The sequence below is a fragment of the Eurosta solidaginis genome, chromosome 3 (genome assembly GCF_040869045.1).
Source record: "Eurosta solidaginis isolate ZX-2024a chromosome 3, ASM4086904v1, whole genome shotgun sequence".
Taxonomy (NCBI): Eukaryota; Metazoa; Arthropoda; class Insecta; order Diptera; family Tephritidae; genus Eurosta; species Eurosta solidaginis.
Genome location: NC_090321.1, coordinates 146,209,398 through 146,236,269, shown reverse-complemented (window position 1 = coordinate 146,236,269; position 26,872 = coordinate 146,209,398). Strand labels below are relative to the sequence as shown.

The following is a 26,872-nucleotide window of genomic DNA, read 5'->3' as shown; positions in this document are numbered from 1 at the left end:
CCTTCCTTGTTGTTGACTTGCCTCGAACGGTTGATATAGGTGTTTATTCCCCTATCCTTGTCCTGATCTAAATTTCTGCGGATTTGCTCACGAATATTAGTCAACTTGTCGGCTCTATTTGCTATCGTAACCTGATCATCCCTAAGGCTGCCGAATTTTTCCAAAATATTGTACGCTGAGGCATGTTGGACCATGAATCGCCGTATGAAAGTCGCTCCTCAAAACTGCTAAGATCTCTAGTATATGTTTATCCCAATGTATGGTCTCGTTTATCCTTAAGGAAAATTCTTATTTTAGAAACAATTTCTCTATTAACTCGTTCTGAGGCGTTCGCTTAAGGAGAATATAACCCCGTCCTCACGTGTGTCACCCCATAATTTTCTAAAAATTTTTTTTCATTTCCTTCGAGATAAACTGTTTACCATTGTCGCTTTGAATAAACTCAGGGACCCTGCAGCTGGAAAAATTTCTGAAGCGAAGTAATTGGTAACATTACCAGTTATGGCTCTCTGCATGGACTTTATTTATTTATTTATTATTTAAAGTCGACGACAAACTATGGTCGACTGCATAATATAAAAGATATATAAATATAAAACTCAAAAGTTTAAATTTAAGATATATCGAGATTTCAACAATGTTATAGTACAAAAAATGATATATTATTGAACATTACACTTTAATTTCAGAACATAATAATAATAATAAGAAATATGAGCAGAAACAAGATCTTATACCGAGATCTTATACTGGCGGAATGTATCAGATTCCGCTCAGCATGATCTCCGAATGCAGTGGATTCCAATATTGCTGTTGGAATACAACAAGATTCAAATCAGCATGTCATGGGAATCCGTCAGTGCTAAGAGTAGTGTAATGAGGATACGACATGACCTGTGTTATTGGAATGTACCGGATTCCAATCAGCTCGATGCCTGACCCATAAGATTATACTGCCGGAATGTATACGATTCCGGTCAGTCACTCATGAAAAGGCATGTTTTTAACGTTGTTGGAATGCACCAGATTCCGATCAACACAGTACTGTCTTGTTCCTTCCTAATAATACATGTTGATAAATGTTCCTCCATCCTTAAACGAGATAGTGCCTGTTTTTTACGGAAGAAATAAATGCCGGCAAATTAAATTCAATTAGCTTGTATCTCTTAAATTAGATAGGCATGTATTGCATTACGGATAGTGGCAAAAGTACATTCAAGACTGGTGCAGCTATACAAGTCATTGTAGTGCGCGCACCAGATAAGAAGAGGATTATTTTTAGCAAAGTTTCGTCGAAAAAGGGGTAAATAAAATGGAACGTAGTGTCTGAATACTCTAGGAGGAACCGCAAAAAACAAGCGGCTGAGAAGGTCCGCAGAATCAATTTCTCCAATAATGAGCTTATGGATGAACAATACCCCCAGTAATATTCTCCGATTTTCGAGAGTGGGTAAGTTAATAAGAAGAAGTCTACCTCTGTATGGAGGAAGGTGGAGACTTGAGCTCCAATTAAGGCCGCGCAATGCGAATATCAAAAATTGCTTTTGAACTGGAAAGTGCAGTGTGCAAAGTGCAACGATCTCTTCCACGTTACTTGTGTTGGTATCTTTCCGGCTGATGTCGATTTTTTGCAAAGTGCTGGTCAATGTTTTGTCTGCGATGTTTGCGCTGCTAAGCGTCGGACTTCCCTCCGTTCACCTCCCCCACCTACTGCTTCTGGTTCTCAAAAGTCGAATGATTCTTCAAAGCATAGTGACATTTCTCTTATTAATGCAGAGAGCAATCAAATAACATTAAACTCTCTATTTGATCTAATAACATCTCTTCAAACCGAAAATGCTAGTGTGTTATATTTGGTGACTGAGCTTAATGCTGCAAACAATAAGCTAGTGCTGGAATCTGCCAAAATAAATTCGGCCCTTCAATCTATTCAAAGCAAACTTGCTGATAAAGATAAAATGATTTCTGCCCTCGCCTCTGAAGTAAAATATCTTCGTAACACTTTCAATGTTGCCTTTGACAGTTTCAAGCTAAGGGTTAGCAGCGAAGCTAATTACTCTTCGATGCCAGTTAATACATTATCAACGTGTGCTACCTCTGTTCCATCTTTCGTTGGCACACTCTCCTACGCTCATACTCTATTACCAAACAAGAGTGTCAATTCTAATATCATTCCCACAAGAACAATGGCTTGCCCAATGCGATGTCGGCAATAACTGATGTTATCTCAGTTTTTGACCTCCCATCTGATTCTTGGGCTGACGCTAATGCTTGTGCGTCGATTGGTAAAGCTGATGCTTGCGCTACTGTTACAATTACGGCTGCAGTGACTGCGGCGCCAGTATCCGAAGCTTCTTCTTCTCCTTCGCCAATTGTTAAAACTAGTATCACTAACAATGTCACTGATAATGATCAGTGGGTGAAGGTGACGAATAAAAGGGCCAGAAACAATAATAAAAATGCTCGTGCTACTACTACTACTACGGCTGCAGTGACTGCGGTGTCAGCATCTGATTCTGCTGCTTCCTTTCATATGCCTACTGTTATGCCTAATAATGTTGCTGACAATGCACAAGGGGTAAAGCTGTCGCATAAACGTCAAAATAATAATAATAATATGCGCATAAGAGGAACCAATGACAATACTGATCTGAATGTCGCTGACCCCTACAAATGGCTCCATTTGGCTTCTTTTTCACCATCTGTATCGGAGGATGATATAAAAAATTATGTGGCTAAACAAATTGATTTAGATATAACTCTACTTTCATGCTCTAAACTGATAAAGAAAGACGTCTCAACTCAATCCCTGAATAGGATAAATTTTAAATTAGGAGTTCCTGAGTCCTCTTATGAAAAATTATTATGCTCGGATATCTGGCCAACAAATGTTACCGTAAAGCCTTTTCAGATTTTTCGGAAGGGTTGACGAAAGCTATTACGGACGTAGCAAGTAGTACCCGATTACACATAAACAATAATAGTGAGCTGAAAATTTATTTTCATAATGTCTCTGGTATGAGAACCAAGTCTGAATTGGTGTACAACTTTTGTGAGCAAATGAATTACGACATCTTTGTTTTCGTTGAAACATGGTTAAACAAGAAATTTGTTGATGGTGAATTCTTCAACTCAAATTTGTTCACTGTATTTCGTAAAGATCGTGATGCTGAAAAAACTGGCTGCCTTCGAGGAGGTGGTGTTCTTATCGCCATTAAGCGTCAATTGCAAGCGTCTTTGGTCCCACTTTCGAATGGTGACTGTTTACTGGATCAGCTTTGTGTACGTGTTAGCGGTTCCACACCGCAAGGCTCTTTATATATTCTCGTATCGTACGTGCCACCGGGCAACTCCTTTGAGTTATACAAGGCACACGCAGACAACATTGCATCATTAGCTCTCAACAACGTTAAAGAGCACCATCTCTGCGTGCTTGGCGATTTTAATCTCTCTAACATTAATTGGTCAACCAGCATTTCTAATAAATACGGTCTCACGCCCAATAATATCATCTCAAATCTGGAGTTGTATTTTATCGATAATGTACTTAGTATTAACTTAATTCAAATAAATATTTTAATACTCAAAATAGATTATTGGATCTCATATTCATAAGTGACAATTTTTGTTGTGAAGTTAGTGAGTGCTTGAATCCAGTTACTTCTAAGGACAGTCATCATCTACCACTTGTCGTTGAGTTTAGTTTTTATCATTTTCTTCCGGTTACTACTGACAGTAAATTAATATTTAATTATTCTTTGTGTGACTTTGCAAGTCTCAATGATTTTTTACTTGAAATAAATTGGGAGGAGCTACTTGGTGGACTTGATACTACTGTTAGCTTTTCCACTTTTAAGTCTATTTTATTCACCCAATGTTTGGATAGAATCCCCCTGCGGGTAAAAAGAGCGTACAAATTACCTTGGTACACTAAGGAATTAAAAAAACTCAGGAATCTTATAAACAAATTCTTAAAAAAATTTCAAAAGAATAAGAATAACATGTTTTTCAGTAAATATAAGTCGTACTTAAAGAATTTTAATATTTTGAATAAAACTCTTTATTCTGAGTATATGCGCAATATCGAGGGTAACATCAAATCGAATCCAAAATGTTTTTGGAAATATCTTAAGGACAAACAGTTTTCCTGGATGATAACTCGGCGAAAACTCCAAATGAGGCTGCTAACTTATTTGCAGATTTTTTTAAATCCAATTTTTCTGTGGATGATAGTTATCAACCGCTCGATTTTTCGAATAGTCTGAACTCTGCCTTAAATTTCGGAGCTCTACATCTTTCTTCTGATGATATTAGTGAAGCTGTTAATAATCTTAAGTTTTCTTCTCAAACAGATTTAGACGGATTTTCTCCCATCTTATTGAAAAATTGTCCGGCCCTGGTTTATCCTCTCCAACTTATTTTCAACAAATCACTCTCCTCTGGGAATTTTATTGATGATTGGAAGGTTACGTCTATTACGCCTATCTTCAAGAGTGGCAACAAAAATGATGTGCGTAACTCATATCCAAACTGACCACTTTTTCCAAAATTTTTGAGCATGCAGTCTATGCTAAGTTGAGCTTTGCGGTTAAGTCCCTTATTTCTCCTTATCAGCATGCTTTCGTTGCGGAGAGGTCGACGATTTCTAGCCTTGCTGTTTTCAGTGAGTATTGCATTGAGTCTTTTTCAGCTGATTCGCAGGTAGATTGTATCTATACTGACTTTTCGAAAGCCTTTGATAGGGTCTCCCATAGAGTACTAATTAATAAACTAGGATGCCTTGGTTTTCATTCTTCCTTTCTGTTATGGTTAAGTTCATATTTATCCAGCAGGCGGAGTGTTGTTACTGTTGATGGGGAGTCTTCTATTCCCTTTATTGCCTCTTCTGGGGTACCACAGGGGAGTATACTAGGTCCATTATTATTTAATCTTTTTATTAATGACATTAGTAATAGCTTTACATTTGCTAAATGTCTCCTTTACGCTGATGACCTAAAATTGTTTTCAATTATTAAGTCGCCTGATGATATATTGAAATTAAAAATGACATTACCAAGCTACATCTGTGGTGTCTTAGGTCTCATCTGTCCTTAAATGCATCTAAATGCTTTCATGTGACCTATTCTAAGTCATCCAATATACTTAGCTCAAAATATAGTATTTCTAATTGTGAACTTCAATGTCTTAGTGAGATTAAGGACCTTGGGGTTATATTTGATAGCAAGTTTTCCTTCAATAATCATATTAGCCACGTTACCTCTAAATCTTACTCAATGCTGGGTTTTGTTAGGCGCAATTCCGCGAAGTTCTGTGACCCTTATACTTTTAAAGCTCTCTATACTTCTTTTGTAAGGTCTCATTTAGAATATGCAGTCTTTATTTGGAGACCTAGTACTATGACAGCTATAAATAGACTAGAGAGAATACAAAAACGCTTTCTTAAGTATGCTCTTTGGACGTTAAATTTTGAGGAGCCCATACCATCTTATACTGCTCGTCTTACACTGCTAAGTCTCAAATCCTTGGAGAGTCGAAGATCTATACTCTCCTTGTCCTTTATTTTCAAAATTGTCAAGGGCCTAATTGACTGTCCATACTTATTAGAAAGGATTCGGTTTAATGTCCCTCAACGGTTTCTTCGTAATATGTCTCCTTTCTATGGGGTTAATACGAGAACGCTATATGCTCGTAGTGCTCCCGTAAATCGTGCTTTAAGGGAGTTTAATTCACTAAGTGATGCTATCACTTTGGATTTTTCGATGCCAATTAATGCTTTTCTCGTGATGCTTAACTCAGCCCTATAAGTGGTTCGATTTATACACAAAATTAGTATGTAATCTATAAATTAGTTAAGTACATAGTCTGTAAGGATTGTATTCCAAAGACTCATAATTAAATAAAGAAAGAAATAAAGAAAGAAAATAGTCAATCAACTTCAGACAGTTCACCTATCCTCTAAAGAAAGCCCAAAGAAAATCCTCAGATCTTCCTCTCTATTGGTGGGACGAAAATACCCGACACACTAGGGACTTGAAAAAAGAGTTAGAAGGATTAAAGAAATTGTGGAAGATAATAGGTATGGAAAGGGAACCCACAATTGAGGATATTATAAACCCCACTACCAGGAAAGAGGAAATAATGCGTATGATTAGGAGAGTGTTCCCCGAAAATTCCAAATGTTAAGTGGCATCAAAAACAAAAAAAGAATATATTAAAAGCCCGTTTAATACGAATAGATAAGAATATTTCCAAATATATTATATACTACACTAAGAAAAATTTTTTTTGGATTATAAAATTTTTTTTTAAATATTTTTAATCAACAATATCCACAAAATAAAAAGTCAAAAAACAAAATATCTAACTTCTTATTAAAATTAGAGAACTTTCAAGTTGTCTTGGTGGTCAAAAATAGCCCAAGGCATCATGGTAGCCATAGCTGGCTACGAGGTAGGTAAAGAAAGCTCTGAAAGGACAGATAACAAGATAATCAAGTATGAGCCACCAACTAAGGTAAATACAGAAAATACTCCGAACATCCCAGATGTTTGGTTAGCAGTTATAGGTTGTGTATTCATGCTATTGATCATCACAATAGCTATGATGCTCAAAAACTATATGAAGCACAAATTTAGGCAGGTAAAACCCGCCACAACTCGTATCTAAGAAACACCAGTTTTTGCAACCCATTACCTAAACCAAACCCAAAGCTGAGGAAGAGCGATAAACAATTCAAGTAAATCTCAAATAGTAAACCTAAAAATGTCACAATCGACAGTAAATGCAACCCTGCCTAAAGCGAACAGCAAATCAAAAATTCGCATAATTCCTTTGATGGCTCCTGACAAAAATAGTCATGAAGCAATATAAAATTCTAGGACAGTGGAAATAGGCAAAAACTAAGAACAAGAAAAATTTTAAAAACCAGCCCATAACAACAAAAAGAAAATAATGAAGAAAAGTCACAAAGAGAACCTATAAGAATATAAGTGAAGAGCTATATAAATTTGCAGCAATAAGACATGTCGCGCTCCTAAAATGGTAGCGTAAGAAATACAAGCAACCTGATTGTAGATGATAAAATTGACTAAGGACAATTACTTATTATTTTTTTTGCACCCACTGTACCTTCCAATTATCAATTAATAAAACTACCCCGCTCTTCCATCAGCAACCCCCTCTTTATATATACAATTTATTACAGATTTACCTAATTATGAAAAAAATAAGGTCAAGTGAAAAAAAAAATCTTTTTTCCTTGAATAAAAATTAAATAAATACCATCATTTATTACCTAGGTCTCATAAGGTCATACTTTAACATATTAGGAAAGTATTCTACTTTAGCCCCAATAGATTAGAAAATATTAATAGCAAATTTTTTTTTTCTCTAACTTTAGGTAGATAAATAATAAAGCTTATATAAATAGAAAAATTTCGATAGGAAAATAATTTGCATAAGTTACTAAATAATAGTAGGATAAAAATGGTAGGAACTATAAAAATAATTTAGAAACTAGTAATATAAGCAATAAATAAGGAATTAGTAGTCCATCTAAGATATCTCTTGGAAATAATCCAAAAATAAATATTCCAATCTACTCAGTAATAATTAGTATCTAAGCAATTGAAAACAAATCTTTTTTTTCTGCTTCATATTTCCATATAAATGTTAGAAAATAATTTCAAAAAAAAAAAAGCGGATTTTAGATGGGTCGACACATTTAAAATCCAGCTATAAAATATATACAATAAATACAATAAGTAAAATAATCATTAAACTTAAAATTTTGAAAAAAAGGGATATGCATAAAATGTAAACAATAAAAATATCAAGGTCAGCAAATCAGAAGCAAAGCAAACAACATCTTTCACTACAATATCAAGTTACAGTAAAATATCAAAATCATTGAAAATACGACAAAGAGTCTTATACAATTGTTCACAAAACAATTATATAAACCAAATACATTTTAGTAATAATCATATTACAATATTATACAACATAAATTATTGAACTAACCCAGCGGTTAGCTAACATCAATGGAATGCCGAATATGAAACCCTTGTCCGTTCACAGCTAATAAATTCTGCTTATTATTTACATACAACCAATAATGGGAATTAACCAAATACTCACATTGATCTGCTGACTTTGCAAGCATGCATACAAACCTATAGGTTAAGTAAATAACTATAAAAGGGAAAGAATTTATTTAATAAAGAAGAATTAATGTTTGACTACCAAACCTTTCACATCTTTTATTCCAAATGAAACATTTCAATACCCCTGTAGTTTTCAACTTTTGACCTGCTACTTTTTATGCAGGGGTATAATAAAAGACTGTTTCCAAAGTGGCGGGAATGACGCAGATCCCAGAGATAGCTCAAATAATTTTAAAACAGGCTCATATATGTTTTCGGCGCAGTACCTAAGCACGCAACTAGGAACACCGTCCGGTCCCGGAGAAAAGTTGGGCTTCAAAAATTGAAGACTCTGAAGAACAGTATTACCATCAATAGCAGGATTCCTAAGGCAATTCGAGCTATATAAGCGATAGGGGTATTGACCGGAATGAAAACCACTGGATGAATAAGTGGACCTAAAGAACTCAGAAAATAGTTCAGCAACGTCGTCATTAGTGCAAGCTTTTTTACATCCAAAGGTTAATGAGGAAGGATACCCAGAAGTTTTCCGCTTTGAATTTACGAAACTGTAAAACTTTTTTGGACTTTTAAAAAATTGCGCTTTACAAAAACTCAAGTAATTTAAATAACAAAGCTGATTAAGACGGTGAAAATTAGAACGAGCTATTACATATTTAGAGAGGTCTGCAGAAGCTCCAGGTTTCTTGAATCTCTTATAAAGCCTAGATTTAATGTTATTAAGTCTGATAAATTGCCTTGAAAACCAAGGGGGCTTATTCGAACATAGGGTATAGCGAGTAGGAATGCAGGTATCAAAGAAGCCATCAAGCGTACTGTAAAATATAGAGATTTCCGAATCTACATCAGTGCAAGCATAGAGATCCGACCAATCATGGGAAGCCAACAGCTTTGTAGAAGCTACGGCGTAGGCTGATATCAAGTGATATCTCTAGTGAAGAGTGAAGATGGTCTTCTGGAAGGGATAAAGGTGGGATTTGCGTAAGGGCAGTACCCACCGAGCCATCCACAAATACTAAATCCAGCATTTTATTTCCACTATTTGGAACATTGTTAATCTGTAAAAGAGATGAGTTTAAGAAGCAATTGAGAAACTCATGTTGAGCAGTGGGAGTTAAAATGTTTGAATCAATTATATTAACCCAACTAACTTTCGGCAATTTAAAGTCACCAACAACAAGTCGATTGTTATCTCCCAACTGGAAAAGCAAATCGCAGATGGCCGAGCTATGACTAGCATAAACATCCATATCCGAACGAGGTGGTATATACGAACAGCAAACGATTACGCTATAGCTACCGAATGAAAGCCTAACTGCTATGAATTCGATATGAGAAATATTGTCCAGCGAAATCAACTCAGATGATAGGTTAAATTCAACAGCAATAAGGACACCTCCCGCTCTAGAGATGCGATCACGCCGATAAACAGCATATTTATTTGAAAAAACCTCAGAATTATTATCAGGCTCCCAGCAAAAATCTAGTGACTGAAAATGGCGACCAACAACAAAATATCCCACATTGTTCCACAATTGTTAGTAGGACAGAATGAGATGGCCTAATTGAAATGTCCGATCGATATATGCTTGCCTTTTCTTACATGCTATGTACCCTCAAATACGTCACAAAAGCTTTCTGCGAATCCGCCATTTGTTGTTTTCAGCTTGAAACGCCGCCGACGTACCACATTGAAAAAGTAGCAAATTTCCAAATAAATAGAAGAAAAAGTGTTTTAGGTCGGTATAAAAGTTAAAAGTGTACATTTTTCATAAAAAAACATAATTCACAACAATATCAGCAAAAGCAATCTCAAAATTTGGTGCTATAACGTGTGTTTGTATCTAGAAAAAATTCTGCGAAGCCGCCATTGCTTTGAAAAGTAAATTTTGAGCACAGACAAGCGTGGACCTAATTTATTATAATTATTAAATTAAGAACAATTATAAAACTGAACAAGAAATACCAAAACAGTGTTAATAATACTTGCAAAATCAGGATCTTAATAGCTTGGTAAGTGCGTGGAAAACTAACAAAAAATGAATGAATGGATGTGTAGCGATATGGGAAAAGCCATTTTCTGGGAAATCTATGATGTTAGATTCCCCATAAAATGGCTTTTCCCATATCGCTACACATTCATTCATTCATTTCCATTCATTTTCATTACTGGTGCTACAAAATCTGCATCGTTCAATCTGTTATATTGTAGGATTTGCTTTAATATAATTTGAATTAATACAACACTATTATTTACAGGATATCGAAAATTTGACCCCATTATCGCCAGAGGTAATTTCGCATCATGCTACAATCAATATTGGCAGGATTGGACACGGTAAGTCCACTGTTGTGAGACCTATTTCCGGTGTTCAAACGAAAAGCCATTTTTTATGCAATGCCACGACATCAGCAGCAACAACCTATTGATATTCGCAATTAAATAAAATGTTTGGCAATTACATTGATCTTTCTCGTTTGCAGGTCCTCTTTGTATTGCATACCTGCAACAGCTGATTTATTAAAAGCAACAGCTTTGTCCATTACACTTACCGTCTCAACAATGGCACGCACAGTTGAAAGTGATTATTAGCCCGCATTGTAAATTTTTGTGAATTGGGTCCAATTAGATATTATCGTTGCAAGGCTAATATGCAATTTGTAGATGCTGGTCGTCGTTTCCAATGTCTAATGTGTAAAGTAACAACAAATGTTAAAAAAAAAAGCTTTCACTTTTACTTCTGTTCATTGATCCATATTTTTTCTCAACAGTGCCAACTGAATATTTCCAACATTTGGACCACACCAAACAGCGTGTCGATAAATATTGTTACGAATATTAGCAAAACTAAGGAGTGCTGCCAGCTCTAAGCCGATCTAAGCAGTGACGTGAATGCACATCAATAATTCAATCATTATGTATCTACATAAACGAATCAATAATTGCGTCTACACATATGTACACATTCCGACGAGCAACATTTACATACAAGGCAGCGAGAGATGAGATGTCACACACCGATGAATTTACTTATACGCTTATGTGTGTGTGGGAGACTGTGAACTACAAACACATGCATATACCTTATCTGAGTTGTCACAAGAGAGAGCAATAATTTGTGCACGTAGTTGTGGCTGGCGATTTTGTAGCCGAAACAACTAGTAACTTCTGGAAATCGAAGAGCCTAGAAGTATGCAGCGTAAACTATAAAAGCGATGCACGAGAGTAAGAAGTAATTCAGTTTGATTTGAATTGTCAAGCAGTTACGAGTAAGACGATATCTAGCGAGCAATAGCACTATTATTTTGAAAGTCAGTTTCCTTTAAGCTATCAGTTTGGTTATTAAGCTATTCGTTGTACAGTTGGAGTGTTATTGTGAAGTACTTTAATAAAGGCCATTTTGCATTACTACAAATTGGAGTTATTTATTCAACAGTTTAGTGATTCGAACTTAGCAGAGGATTGCAAATAAGAGGATTTGCAAGTAAATTCGTTACAATTGGTGTCAGAAGAGGAATTGTTGAATAAATTCCAGAGGACAACAACGACATGGCAAAGTTCAGTGAATTGAAGATCCAGCAACTAAAGAAGGAGTTGGAGAGCCGTGGATTGAATACAAGCGGCGTTAAACTTGAACTTCAGGCACGGCTACGAGAGGCAATGGAAGCGGAAGGAATTGATGTGGAAAAGTATGACTTTCATCTTGATGGCGAGGAAGTAACAAAAGTTGAAGAGAAAAACGAAACATCGCAGACAGTTACGAGCACAGACTTGAACATGATTTTGGCTGCAATATCTGCTCAAACATCGACAATGTCATCACAACTAGAATCGCAGGAGACACGCATAACATCCAAGATTGAAGCACAAGAAACGCGTATGGCAGAAATGTCGACACAGATTACATCCAAGATGGAAACTCAACTGGCAGAGCAGAAGACATATATGGCATCCCAACTGGAATCACAGGAGGCACGTATTTCAGAAATGACGTCGCAAGTGTCATCTCAACTGGAAGACCAAAAGACATATATGGCATCTCAATTGGAAGCGCAAGAGGCACGTATGTCTGAAATTTCGGCAGAAATTTTGGAACAGGTATCATCAAAACTGGAAGCGCAGGATGCAAAAATGGCTCAATTTCAGGCAGAAGTAGATGATTTAAAAGGTCGTATGGAGCAGTTACAACTAAATCGCCCAGCTGTTTCAGCGAGTAATCCAAAGGTAAAGACACCATCCTTTGACGGTTCTGTTCCTTTTCAGGTCTTTAAGCTACAGTTTGAGAAGACCGCAGCAGTGAACCAATGGAATGCTGAAGATAAAGTTGCAGCTCTGTTCGTGGCACTGAAAGGGCCTGCCGCGGAAATCTTACAGACCATCCCAGAGTACGAGCGGAACCATTACGAAACATTGATGAGCGCTTTAGAGAGACGTTACGGAAGCGAGCATAGGAAACAGATATTCCAAATTGAGTTGCAAAACCGCTACCAAAAAGCAAATGAGACATTGCAGGAGTTTGCTTCAGATATTGAAAGATTGGCTCATCTTGCAAATGCGGACGCACCCGTGGAATACACTGAAAGGGTAAAAATCCAGAGTTTCATAAATGGCATACGGGACGTGGAAACGAAGCGAGCTACATACGCAAACCCAAAGCTGACATTTGCTGAAACGGTATCACATGCATTGACTCAGGAAACGGCCTCACTATTGAGTAAACCAGCATACAAAGCTCATCGTGTAGAAGTGGAAAGACCAGATTGGGTAGACACTATTTTGGAAGCACTGAAGGATCACAACAGAAAAATGCCGGAGTTATTAAATGTTTCAAGTGTGGCAACCCAAGTCATATGGCACGACATTGCAGCAGCGGTCCCAATAGCTCCAACAATGTGGGTGGTCGTAAACGCAGAGCAGAAGATGATGAGCAAATATCCAAGACCACTCAATCGTTAAACTAAATCGAGTCAGCCGCAAGGGGCGACAGCTGGCTCCCGCAATTGAATGCCCCATAATCTCTATCTCGCAGATTGGAAGAAGATCGAGCAATCTTACTGTTGGAGGACATGTGGACGGAAAGGAACGGTTACTGACTGTAGATACGGGTGCATCTCATTCCATCATTCGAGCGGATTTAGTCAACAAAAAGATAAGACCATTGCTTGGAGCAAGATTACGTACAGCCACGGGAGAGGACACCCAGGTAATTGGAGAAGTAGAATGTGAAGTCGCAATTGGGAACGTCACGGTAGTACACAATTTTATAGTGGCAGAAATTGTTGATGAAATCATAATTGGAGTCGACTTCTTAATCGACCAGGGCATCAAGATCGACATGCAAAGCAAGACGATGCGATATAAAAACATGGATGTACCACTTAATTTCGGCTACGAGAGAGGCTACAGCAGTAAACGAGTGCTGGTGGAAGAGAGTCAGCAAATACCACCAAATCCGAAGCAGTCATCTGGGCAAAGGTTGATGGAGATTGTGGGACAAACAAATTGTGGGTTGTCGAAGCAGCAAACAAATCAGCTCTAAACATACTTGTAGGAAAAACCCTGGCTATGACACAACAAGATGGTCGTATTCCGGTAAGAGTACTCAATGAGTTCAAGTCACCACTCAAACTGACTAAAGGAGCTATTTTGGGAAGATGCCAAGAGGCTGAAGTAGTTATTAACTGTGAACAACTCCAGGAACACGTTTCAGCTAGTAATACTGATCTTTCAAATGACATCACGGCATGGATGCAGGGGCTAGAGAAAGCATATCAGAGTAAGGCAAAACAACTGCTCCTAAATTACGCGAACATATTTGACCAGGATGATTCTAAACCAGGCCGCACCAACGTTGTGAAACATCAAATTGACACTGGCGATGCGAGGCCGATCCGTCAAGCTCCACGTAGTGTTCCACTGGCGAAGCGGGAAGTTGTGAGTCAAATCATTCAAGAAATGAGCGACAGCGGCGTCATCGAACCATCAGCTAGTCCATGGAGCTCACCGGTAGTACTTGTAAAAAAGAAGGATGGAAAAATGAGGTTTTGCGTGGACTACCGGAAGTTGAATGACGTAACGAAAAAGGATAGCTACCCATTGCCAAGAATTGACGACACTCTGGACTCGCTATCTGGTACGAAATGGTTTTCCACGCTGGACTTGAAAAGCGGCTACTGGCAAGTGGAGGTGAAGGAGGAAGATAAAGAGAAAACAGCCTTCAGTGTCGGTGATGGTCTTTGGCAATTTACAGTGATGCCTTTTGGACTTTGTAATGCACCAGCTACTTTTGAGAGACTCATGGACCAGGTACTGAAAGGACTACATTGGAAAACATGCTTGGTGTACCTGGACGACATCATCGTATTGGGCAAGAACTTTGATGAACATCTTAAGAATTTGGAGGAAGTTTTCCAGAGAATAGCTGGCGCTGGTCTGCAGTTAAGTCCCAAAAAGTGTGCGCTGTTTAAAAAGGAAGTCAATTATTTGGGTCACAAGGTAACGACAGAGGGCATCTGCACTGCGAACGAAAAAATAGAGGCTGTAAAGGATTGGCCAAGACCACAGAACCTACATGAATTGAGAAGTTTTCTTGGGCTGTGCACATATTACCGCCGATTTGTACCAAATTTTTCCAGCGTAGCCCATAGCCTCCATGAGCTTACAAGAAAAAATAAAGCTTTTGAATGGAAGAAGGAGCAAGAAGTGGCTTTCCAAACATTGAAGGAGCGTTTGTGCACTGCCCCAATGTTAGCATATCCGATTCCAGGAGCAACATTTATTCTAGATACAGATGCGAGTGGATATGCTATAGGAGGCGTTTTATCACAACTGGTCGATGGACAGGAGAAGGTAGTTGCATATTACAGCCGTTCGATTGGAAAACCAGAGAGGAACTACTGCGTTACGCGGAGAGAGCTGTTGGCATTGGTAGAGTGCGTTAAACATTTTCACAAATACCTCTACGGCCAGCGATTCCGTGTCAGGACAGATCACGCAGCTTTAAAATGGCTACTACAGTTCCGTAATCCGGAAGGACAATTGGCACGGTGGATCGAGCGACTTCAAAGCTATGACTTTTCCATTGAGCATCGAAAAGGTAGTACCCATGGAAATGCCGATGCAATGTCGCGAAGGCCATGTAGTTTGGAATGCAAGCACTGTTCAAAGGCCGAGGCTAAAGAAGACATTATAGATGTCCGGCTAATGACTATAACGTGTACGGATGAATGGGACAAGGAACAACTAAGAAAGTGTCAGCTAGAAGATACAGATCTGTCACATGTTATGCAAGGGCTCGAACGAAACGAAAGACCAAGCAGAGAGGATATGTCAGCAGAGAGTCCCATTGCGAAGTCATATTGGGCACAGTGGAACAGTTTGGAATTGATATCCGGTTGCTTGCATCGAGTATGGGAGAGTGAGGATGGTCAGTGCAAGAAGAAACTTATAGTTGTTCCCAGGAAGAGGATTCCTGACGTGCTCAGCGAGTTGCACAATGGTCCAAGTGGAGGCCATCTTGGAATCACGAAGACACTCGAGAAAATTAAGCAGAGATTCTATTGGGTTGGTTGCCGTCAGTCGGTCACCGAGTGGATTGCCAATTGCGAGGTATGCAACAGAGCGAAAGGGCCCAAAACCCGAAGTCGTGGCCAGATGAAGCAGTATATTTCAGGTGCACCATTTGAAAGGATCGCCATGGATGTCGCAGGTCCATTTCCTACTAGCAACCGCGGAAACAAATACGTACTGGTGGTTATGGATTATTTCAGTAAATGGCCAGAGGTATACCCAATCCCAAACCAAGAAGCAGAAACAGTAGCAGAAGTGGTTAAAAACGAATGGGTTGCAAGGTATGGTGTACCAATGGAGTTACATTCTGACCAAGGCAGGAATTTTGAATCAGCTGTGTTCCAAGAACTGTGCAAGAAGTTGGGCATTCGAAAAACACGGACAACTGCATTGCATCCTCAGTCCGATGGTATGGTGGAACGTTTCAATAGAACATTGGAGGAGCATTTAAGGAAAGTAGTCGACAAGTACCATATGGACTGGGATACACACATATCATTATTCTTGATGGCCTACCGATCGGCAGTACATGACACAACGGGCCAAACTCCCGCAAAGGTAATTTTTGGCAATGACCTTCGACTGCCAGCTGATTTGAAGTATGGGATAGATGCCGATGCGGAGAGGAATGTCAAGAAATCCACTGATGTCTTAGAAGAAGAGCTGAGAGAGATACACGATCTGGTAAGGCAACGAGCAAAGATTATGAGTGACAAGATGAAAGCGAGGTACGATAAAGCAATTAATTCGGAAGGGTTTCAGGAAGGAGATTTGGTGCTGCTATACAACCCACAACGAAAAAAAGGTTTGTCCCCGAAATTGCAGTGTAACTGGGAAGGCCCATACAAAGTTGTAAAACGGATCAACGATGTAGTGTACCGCATACAAACCACTACCAAACCACGAACCAAAATGAAAGTGGTTCATTTGGAGAGATTAGCAGCGTTTAGATCGAGAGATTTGTCTGATCGGGACGATCAGACTTAGGTGGAGGGCAGTGTTACGAATATTAGCAAAACTAAGGAGTGCTGCCAGCTCTAAGCCGATCTAAGCAGTGACGTGAATGCACATCAATAATTCAATCATTATGTATCTACATAAACGAATCAATAATTGCGTCTACACATATGTACACATTCCGACGAGCAACATTTACATACAAGGCAGCGAGAGATGAGATGTCACACACCGATGAATTTACTTATACGCTTATGTGTGTGTGGGAGACTGTGAACTACAAACACATGCATATACCTTATCTGAGTTGTCACAAGAGAGAGCAATAATTTGTGCACGTAGTTGTGGCTGGCGATTTTGTAGCCGAAACAACTAGTAACTTCTGGAAATCGAAGAGCCTAGAAGTATGCAGCGTAAACTATAAAAGCGATGCAAGAGAGTAAGAAGTAATTCAGTTTGATTTGAATTGTCAAGCAGTTACGAGTAAGACGATATCTAGCGAGCAATAGCACTATTATTTTGAAAGTCAGTTTCCTTTAAGCTATCAGTTTGGTTATTAAGCTATTCGTTGTACAGTTGGAGTGTTATTGTGAAGTACTTTAATAAAGGCCATTTTGCATTACTACAAATTGGAGTTATTTATTCAACAGTTTAGTGATTCGAACTTAGCAGAGGATTGCAAATAAGAGGATTTGCAAGTAAATTCGTTACAATATGAACGTCCTGAACTTGTATTGGATACATGAGTTTTTGTGTAAAAATGTTTGGGTACCGATAGCTCTCAAGGTAAACCACAACTCATATCCAACACCAATGCTTCGCATTCAATTGTGGACGCTGTACGCACTACATTGGGTTCACGCAGCAAGGACAAGCACATTGTTGATTCCAGTGGTAGGGCCACAATTTCAAACGATGGTGCAACCATTATGAAACTATTGGATATTATGCATCCAGCCGTAAAACTCTAGTCGACATCGCCAAATCTAAAGATGCTGAGGTGATTTTTTTTATATTAGAATGTGTAGAATAACAATTTTTCTCTTATCAGGTCGGCGATGGCACAACTTCAGTAGTATTTTAAGGAGGACAATCTTAAAACAAGTTAAGCCACATGTTGAGGAAGGCGTGCGTGTACGTATCATCATTAAAGCTATATGTAAAGCATTACAATTATGCATGACCAAAAATTACATGGCTGTACATGTCGAAGCGCCAATCAAAGGAACAACAACGTGCTTTATTGGAAAAATGCGCTGCCACAGCAATGACCTCCAAACTTATTAATCAACAAAAAGATTTATTTTCTAAAATGGTTGTGGACGCTATACTTTTCGTGGATGGACATACAAAAAATATAAAATGGCGTTAAATATAGAATTGGAATTCAAGGCTGAGCGTGATAGTGCTGAACTACGTGTTGATAATGTTCAAAAGTATCAGAAAATTGTTGATGCTGAATAGCGTATTCTGTACAATAAACTAGCTAAGTAAGGCGCCAATGTTGTGTTATCTAAACTACCAATTGGTGATGTTGCTACACAGGATTTTACAGATCGTGATATGTTCTGTGCTGCTCATGTACCAGAAGAAGATTGGAAACGTACAATGAAAGCTTGTGCCGGTGATGTTATGACTACAGCTAATGATATTAATTCAAGTGTTTTGGGTCAATGTGAATACTTTGAAGAACGTCAAGTTGGTGGTGAACGTTTCAACATTTTCCAATGTTTGATGGCGGGTTTGACATAAATTTTATTTTTATAGTTTATAATTATTTAAAGATTGCTAATGCTAGAATATGTGCATTGATTTTACGTGGCAGTGCCGAACAATTTTTGGAAGAAACTGAGCTTCGTTAGATGATGGTACAATGATTGTGCAGCGTACAATTAAACATGATTCTATTGTTGCTGGTAAGTCAAAATACACCTTGAAAAACATTTCTAATCTTAAATTGTTAAGTAATATTATGAAAAGATTGTTCCCAACTACGGAAGAAAAAACTATAAAATTTGTGTCAGTGAAATGATAATTATTGCTTTTGGTTGTTAGTTTTGAGGCATTGTCTTCGAGTGACTTCTGATGTTGTTGTTGTAGCAGTGCTTCGCCCCATCCAATAGGTCTGACCAATCACAAATTGCCATCAATGTCCTCCAACGGGAGTCCGAGGAAACTTGCTGTTTCAACAGGGGTGGACCATAAAGAGAGGGGTGTTAGTTGGTTCCACATTAGAATTGAAGAGATGGTTGGTGTCATGTGGAGACACATTGCAAACAGGGACATTTTGTATGTCGGGGTTGGTTCTTGATAAGTAAGAGTTTAACCTGTTACAGTATCCAGATCGAAGTTGGGCTAGAGTTACTTGGGTTTCCCTAGGGAGCGTGTGTTCCTGTTCTGCAAGTTTAGGGTACTGTTCTTTGAGTACTGAATTCACCGGGCAATTTCTGACATAGAGGACCGACGCCTGTTTATGGAGTTCACCAAGGACCTGCTTGTGTTTTCTTTCTTCATATGGCTGAGTTCTCTGGTGCCGTATTTCCTCATAGTGCTTACGGAGGTGACTCCTTAAGACCCTGGGCGGTGTTTGTTATGGTCCGCTTGGGATAGTCCCCTTTGGAACGCACCTAGTGGCTAGTGATGGCAAATAAAAGGTGCATGGAAATGTTAATCGAAAATGGGCACTAGAGGTCGCCACGGCTGGTGAATGATGATCTCAAAAAATAAACACGCTGTTTCCGGAAAAAATTGGATTATTCGGGGCGGTGGTGCATATCAGAAATACTGGTTGGTGGCTTAGAAGAACAAATAAGTGCCTAGAAAAAAAAATCTTAAGTTCGTGAACTTGATCAAACTATATCAAATAGAAGTACTTTTTATTCAATAAATCAAAACCAAGTTGCCATTGCCATCTTTAAGTGCACGTAAGCTAATATAAACACAGCTATGAAGACGCAAAGGCAAAAAAAAAAACAAGAAACCGGAATTACTTTGGGGCTACTCTGATCCAATTTTAAATTATGATATGTTAAACCTTATGCTGTTGTATGTTTAATCAATTTAATTCAAGATTTATGCGGAGAAAATATAAAAAATACTTACATATGTACACATTTTGTTCGTGGAAATGATTTATTGGCTTCAAATAAACGGCGTAAACACTAAAAGGTATTATATTCGTCGAAACAAAAATTAAGGTCGAAGAAATCTTACCTATAATACGTAAGAAGGTTACACCGCCACTTCTATCCATAGCAATAAATCACAACCTGATCGAGATTCAGTATTGAACGACTTCCGTAAGGGCAAATCCAATATTTTAATTGCCACTGAGGTTGCCTTTCGTGGTTCAGATGTAGAAGATTTGCAATACGTCATCAAGTACGATTATCCAAATTCATCTGAAAACTACGTACATCTCATTGATCGTACTGGTCGTGTCGACAATTAAGTACTGCGTATACCTTCTTCACTCCCGACAAGGGAAAGCAGGTACGAGATTTAACTTCTGTTTTGGAAGAGGCGGGCCAAGTGCCGTCACAGGCACTATTGGACTTGGCACGTTCATCGGGTGGAATTGGAAATTTTCGTGGTAACAATAATCGTCGTAGGCAACGGCAAAAGCCAACCACCTCATAAGCTACACCGCCAGTAGTCACCATAATTATTTATCCGCCACCATTAGCCACCATCAATATTTAGCACCACCAACAGCGTCAACACTGCGCGCCACAGCCGTGTACAACCATCAACTTTGCGCGCCAAGGCCGCGCGCCATAACCACCAACAGTACCAACTTTGCGCGCCAAGGCCGCGCTCCATAACCACCAACAGTACCAACCCAGCGCGCCAATACCGCGCGCCACCACCACCAACAGCGTCAACACTGCGGGCCAAAGCCGCGTACAACCGTCAACTTTGCGCGCCAAAACCGCGCGCCACCACCACCAATAGAGTCAACACTGCGCGCCAAAGCCGCGTACAACCATAAACTTCGCGCCAAGGCCGCGCGCCACAACCACCAACCGCGACAACTTAACCAGTAACAACAATGTCACCAGTAACCACGCTGGCAGAGGCCCACGGTACGTACTCTGGCCGGCTATGTAAGTACCAGACACCAGGTGATCGCCGCCAAGTACTTAGTAGCATACACAGTAGACATTTGATACAAGTAGATATATATATTTTGTAAATTAACATAAACCAAAAGAAAAAATAAGTCAGAAATAGACCACTAGGATATATAAGTGTACTTAAGCATTTAAATAAAATTGTTTTTTTTTGTGTGAATTTTAGTACTTAAGGGGCGTTTTTTTCCTTTTTGCGAATTTGTTTGCACATATGTAAGGATAGTACATACGTATAAATTTGATGCACATTGGCGCGTGTGGATTCATTCAGTGCACTACAGCCTAGCTCCATTGGAGCTCAGTTGCAGTTGATTTTAGTATTTAGATGCAATCTTTTTTTTGCATTATCCTACGTAGTAGGATAGATGAACGTTTTTTTTCCAACATGAGCTTTTTCGGTAATGATTCCGAAAGTTTTTTTCTGAACCTTTAACGAAGCTTTGTTTTGAACACCTTCGAACTTTTAACGAAAATAAGTGAAGGGAGATAATAACATAAAACATTTATTATTAATTTTCGATGCTTTGTTCGTGCTCACTGCTCACCCAATTCAAACATTTTTTTTATATTCAATTTACTGAACTCATGTTAGATTTTTGAAATAACATCATTTAAAATATACATAAATGTATGTACATGCAAAATCGTAGAAAGGGAAGTACATAAAATTATATGAACTGCAATTAATTTTTTTTTCATATATTTTTGGTAAGCTTTTCCGATCTGTTCTGAACTAGTGCAAATAAAACAATTTATTTCACCTTACAGCTCGACGTTTCGCCAAATTTGCTTGGCTTCTTCTGGAGCAATTCTGTATTTGTTAACAATAAAAACACAAAAACAACAACATTAATTTGAAATTATCACAATTTTTATTGTATATTCGGCCCTTTCCCTTTGTTTATTTTCCTTTTGGTTCTTTTAAATTTTCAGCTTTTTTTTTTGATTTTTAACGTTAGGTAACCGGTCAACTCCGGTTCCATTAAGTTTATTTTTTTGCGTTTAGATTTTTTTTTGAATTTAAATTTTGAATGTTTAACGGTCTGTCCGTGGCATCCGGTTCGACCGGATGTCGTTTTAATTTGAATTTCAAGCATTTTGAGTCGTCTCTGCGCTTCTGTCTGTTAGTTTTGAAAGGCATGATAGGAACTTTATTTGTTATGGCGCAGGAGCAGTAAGGTTGGCAAGGACCCCGCCCAGCCGACATGACTAGCCACTGTGCAACCCCAGATCATGCCGACTGCCTTCCTTGCTGCTCCATCATAGATGCAAAACCATAAAATGTTGGCTCATCAATCAGATGTCTGTTGGGATGCCCAGGGGTCTGGGTATTCAACAGAAACGGTTTGGTTAGCATTTCATTTCTTTCACTTATTGGGAGTATTCTCGCCTCATTATGTAGATGGGGTTCTGGGGATATAAGGGGACAACCCGTGGCAGTTGTGAGGGCAGTATTTTGGCAGGCCTGTAGCTTCTTCCAGTGGGTAATCCTTAGGCTTGGCGACCATATGGTGTAGGAAACAATAAGGGCTCCTTCTGGGGGGAAGATAGCTATTGATATGTAGAAGTTAAACAGAAGTAGGGATAGGACACTGGTTTGAATGTGAGTTTTTTGAAGTTATTGCAAAAAAAGCGTTGAGGATTTTTAATATCTTACGAGGTACCTTCGTACATGTTTCTGATAATGAAGAATGAGGCCTATTCAAATGAATGGTGAAAATTGAACCAGCCCAAGGCCTCTGAGACTTTGCTATACTTTAACATACAATACTTTACCCCTTTTTAGCAGAACTATAATTTTGATTTTATTAAATTTTAAAAATGTTTCTTCCTCTACAGTTCAGCATACCTTTTGCCAACACAGGTTGGCGATGTGTTTGCGCAGGACCGTGACTTCGCTACTTTATAATGAATGTCAATTCCCATCAATGGATATTGCGGCGCGCGATTGACCAACGAGATGATGCCACGACACTTTTGAGTATTCTTTGGAAAAACTACACGATAAAGGCTACTGTCGCAATGATGTGAAAGCGCAAAATCTTATGATTTCCAAATGCAAGTATTATACGAAATCTTCGCGTTCGGCTAATATAAAGTCCTCAAAATACGATGAGCACTGGAACAAAAACAACAGACTACAGATAGCGGCAATAGTTCAGAGCAGGAGGCCAATGATGACGATGATGATTCTGATTTTGTTGTTAAACGTAATACATATGCGGACGACGAAGATGAGGACTTTGATGATGGAGCAACAACAAATAGCAACATTGTTGACATTTACGAAACACCAGTAAATCGTAATCGGAAGCGCCGGCCACGCAACAACGTGGAATATAGTGGATCAAATCCGGTATATAAATAAAACAAAATATTTGCTATTTTTATATTAATACAATTTAAAATGTATTGCAGGTACGCTCATGCCGATGCCAAAAGAGAAATTCGATCTATGAGGAAATGGTGAAGTCACATTATTTACGTCCAGCAAATCGTATTAGTTATTCAGAGTTCTTCAATGAGGATGGTATTTCAGTTAAGGAAGACACAGGTGATTCAAAGGCAGTTTCATCCGAAGAAAATTATGAAGAATTTTTACCAAAATCAAACATTTTTGTCAAAAAATCCAACAATACTTCAAATACCTGCGTAACAACCGGCGCAATGCGCTTGACTCGACGTCAAGAAAAACTGTTTAATAGTTCAAATGGTAAAAGTATCACGCATCCAGCGAGTACTGCAGTTGCAGAATCTTTTGTAGCTGTCGAGGAGGAATTATTCCTTAGGATGATATATTCCTTATTGATTTCGGAATTCATGGATAACGGAGTACATCGCCCTTTCGTTATGGATCAGCGCCGAGCGCATGATGGTACTTTAGAGCAAGTGTCGGCAAAAATGTTGTGTGGATGTATTAGTGAGAGCGCTTTGATCGCACGAATCAATTAATTCACTGATCATTCTCTTGTTAAACTGCAACGGCTAAGCACGCAATAAATAATAAGTTATTGATGCGCAAAATGGCAAGCGAATATTTTATGTTGAACAACGCCTTTGGGCAAATTCAATGCCCGGATCAAATCTACAGATACAGGATTCTGCTTGATAGGAATTTCAGAAAGACCTGCTTTTTGATCAATTTTTATAAAGGTAGTCCTTAAAATGTTTTTTATTATCTTTTAATTACTACTTTAAATTCCACTTGCATATACAAATAGATCCCTATAATTTTCCTAATAAATACATACGTTTTTTACTATTACTATTAATATTTACAAATTTAAGACTGACACCTGATTGTACTAGAAATAAATGGGCAACAAAACTATATATCATCCCATGAAATATCCCATTTTTTTTTAACGAACGAATAACTATCAAACGCATATAAAAGCGTATCAATCATTATCAAACGATTAGCGTTTTAAAAAATTAAAAATTTTTAGTTCGGGGGGCTAACTTCACATAGATATTTTAAAAAATTTCGTTTTTCTAACAAACGAATAACTATCAAACGAATATCGAAGTGTATCAATCATTATCAAACGATTAGCGTTTTAAAAAATTAAAAAATTTTAGTTGGGGGGGCTAACTTCACATAGATATTTTTAAAAATTTCGTTTTTCTAACAAACGAATAACTATCAAACGAATATCGAAGTATATCAATCATTATCAAACGTCTATCAAACGATTAGCGTTTTAAAAAATTAAAAATTTTTAGTTGGGGGGGCTAACTTCACATAGATATTTTAAAAAAATTCGTTTTTCTAACAAACGAATAACTATCAAACGAATATCGAAGTGTATCAATCATTATCAAACGATTAGCGTTTTAAAAAATTAAAAATTTTTAGTTGGGGGGGCTAACTTCACATAGATATTTTTAAAAATTTCGTTTTTCTAACAAACGAATAACTATCAAACGAATATCGAAGTATATCAATCATTATCAAACGACTATCAAACGATTAGCGTTTTAAAAAATTAAAAATTTTTAGTTGGGGGGCTAACTTCACATAGATATTTTAAAAAAAATCGTTTTTCTAACAAACGAATAACTATCAAACGAATATCGAAGTGTATCAATCATTATCAAACGACTATCAAACGATTAGCGTTTTAAAAAATTAAACATTTTTAGTTGGGGGGCTAACTTCACATAGATATTTAAATTTTTTTTTCTAACAAACGAATAACTATCAAACAAAAATAGAAGCGTATCAATCATTATCAAACGACTATCAAACGATTAGCATTTTAAAAAATTAAAAATTTTTAGTTGGGGGGGCTAACTTCATACCGCTGAAGTTTTGTCACAGGATTCTGACCAAATTGCGCGCGAACGTACAGAAAAAGAATTTGACCATGAAGAGGAACTGAGTGAAGTTCAACAACCAGTGGTTCGTAGATATGAGGGTAATCCAACAAACGCTATACTTGAAATACAACAGCGCCTAAAAATGAGCGGGCGACTTGGCGATGATAATACCACACAACATGAGAATGATGACAAACAGTCCGATGAAAATGGGGTGGAATTTTCGACGAAGACGAAGAAGAGGTAAAATGCGATATTTTTACATATTAAAAGTTTGATTTAATATAAGAAAAAACGACCTTTTTACAGGAGGACATGGAAGTTGATGACACAGATGAAATGCAAGACAATGAAGAAGAATCTGATGAAGAAAACTAACATGAGGGCAACGACGGCGATGATGAAGATGACGCTTACCAAGGCAGTCGGTTCTATGTACCGGAGCGACTCGGGATTTTTCCCGACCAAGGACTGTCATTTCAGTGTGACCCCATTTAATTTGTTTCGTCCCCCCCACAAATTGTCATCCTCCCAGCAGCTCCTTGCAGCAGGACTGCTCCATACTCTCATACTCCGGGAAGGAATCGAATCCAATCCGGGTCCGTCTCCTGACCCCGGTCCTGAGAAATGGTTTTGCTGCATCTGCCGGAAAAGAATCTTTTTAGGACGGTCATACTCTGTTCAGTGTGTTTCGTGCAAGGGATGGTTGCATCGGACAGGTTGTTCTGGGCTTGATCCCAAAACCCGACGTCCACGTAACTTTTATATATCTTTTGTGGCTCCTTGCTGTTCACGCCCAAGGGCGTCCCGTAGTCTACGCCTAAGCGCCCCCACTACCTTCCAGCAGCCTCGCTGCTCAGCAAGCCACAACAAGTACCCGCTGCTGCTCGCGCCCCACGGCGCCAACAACTCAAACAGCTGATAGCACTCATAACTACTACCTTCGTAGTAGAGTTGGTAGCAATGCTGAGCATCAGCCCCTGCCCCCGTATTCTCCCCCCCCCCCCCTCTTTTCCGGAAGCAATCGTGAAGGTCAGGGAAACAGACTCTTAGTCCCTACCTCCGTTTGCACCGTCTGCCAGCACAGAATATGTAGGTTTGCGACATCCGCCCAATGCAGCTCCTGCCTTGGGTGGTGCCACTTTCGTAGATGCTCTGGTCTCCGCGACGGCAACCCCCCGATGGGTTTCATCGCGCCATGTTGCCAGGTCGCAAACCCAAATCATCCGGGTACCCAATGTTTGCCCAAGGACGCCCAGTCCCAGGGCCACAACAGCAATTGCGTTCTGGCCTTCCACAACCCAGGCGTAGTCACCCGTCACTTACCCCCATAGTGGCGACGTCTCCCCTTATGCACTTCAGAATTCTGCAGTTAAACTGTAATGGACTAACTGGGAAGATTACGGAGATAGTCGATTTCATGAAGCGGCACAACATCCGCATTGCTGCGATTCAAGAGACTAAACTCACAGCAAGATCTGCATTACAGACCTGCTCTGGGTATAATGTCCACAGGAAAGACCGCGAGAGCGGAAATGGAGGTGGCCTCGCGTTTATCATACACCACTCTGTGCAATATTATATATTTGATCCTGGCATCGACCGCAGGGACAATGTCTTAGAACGTCAAGGCCTATCTGTCCGGTCAGGCGATGCAAACCTAGAAATCATCAACATCTACATCCCTCCTGCCACCTGTTGCTCCAGTGGATACCGCCCTAATA

General features: G+C 38.7%; 1 pseudogene; it reads left to right on the top strand.

The window, feature by feature from the left end:
* Nucleotides 1–3,018: 3,018 nt before the first annotated feature.
* On the top strand, nt 3,019–25,789 carry LOC137246020 (T-complex protein 1 subunit eta-like; annotated as a pseudogene).
* The last annotated feature ends 1,083 nt before the right edge of the window (nt 25,790–26,872 follow it).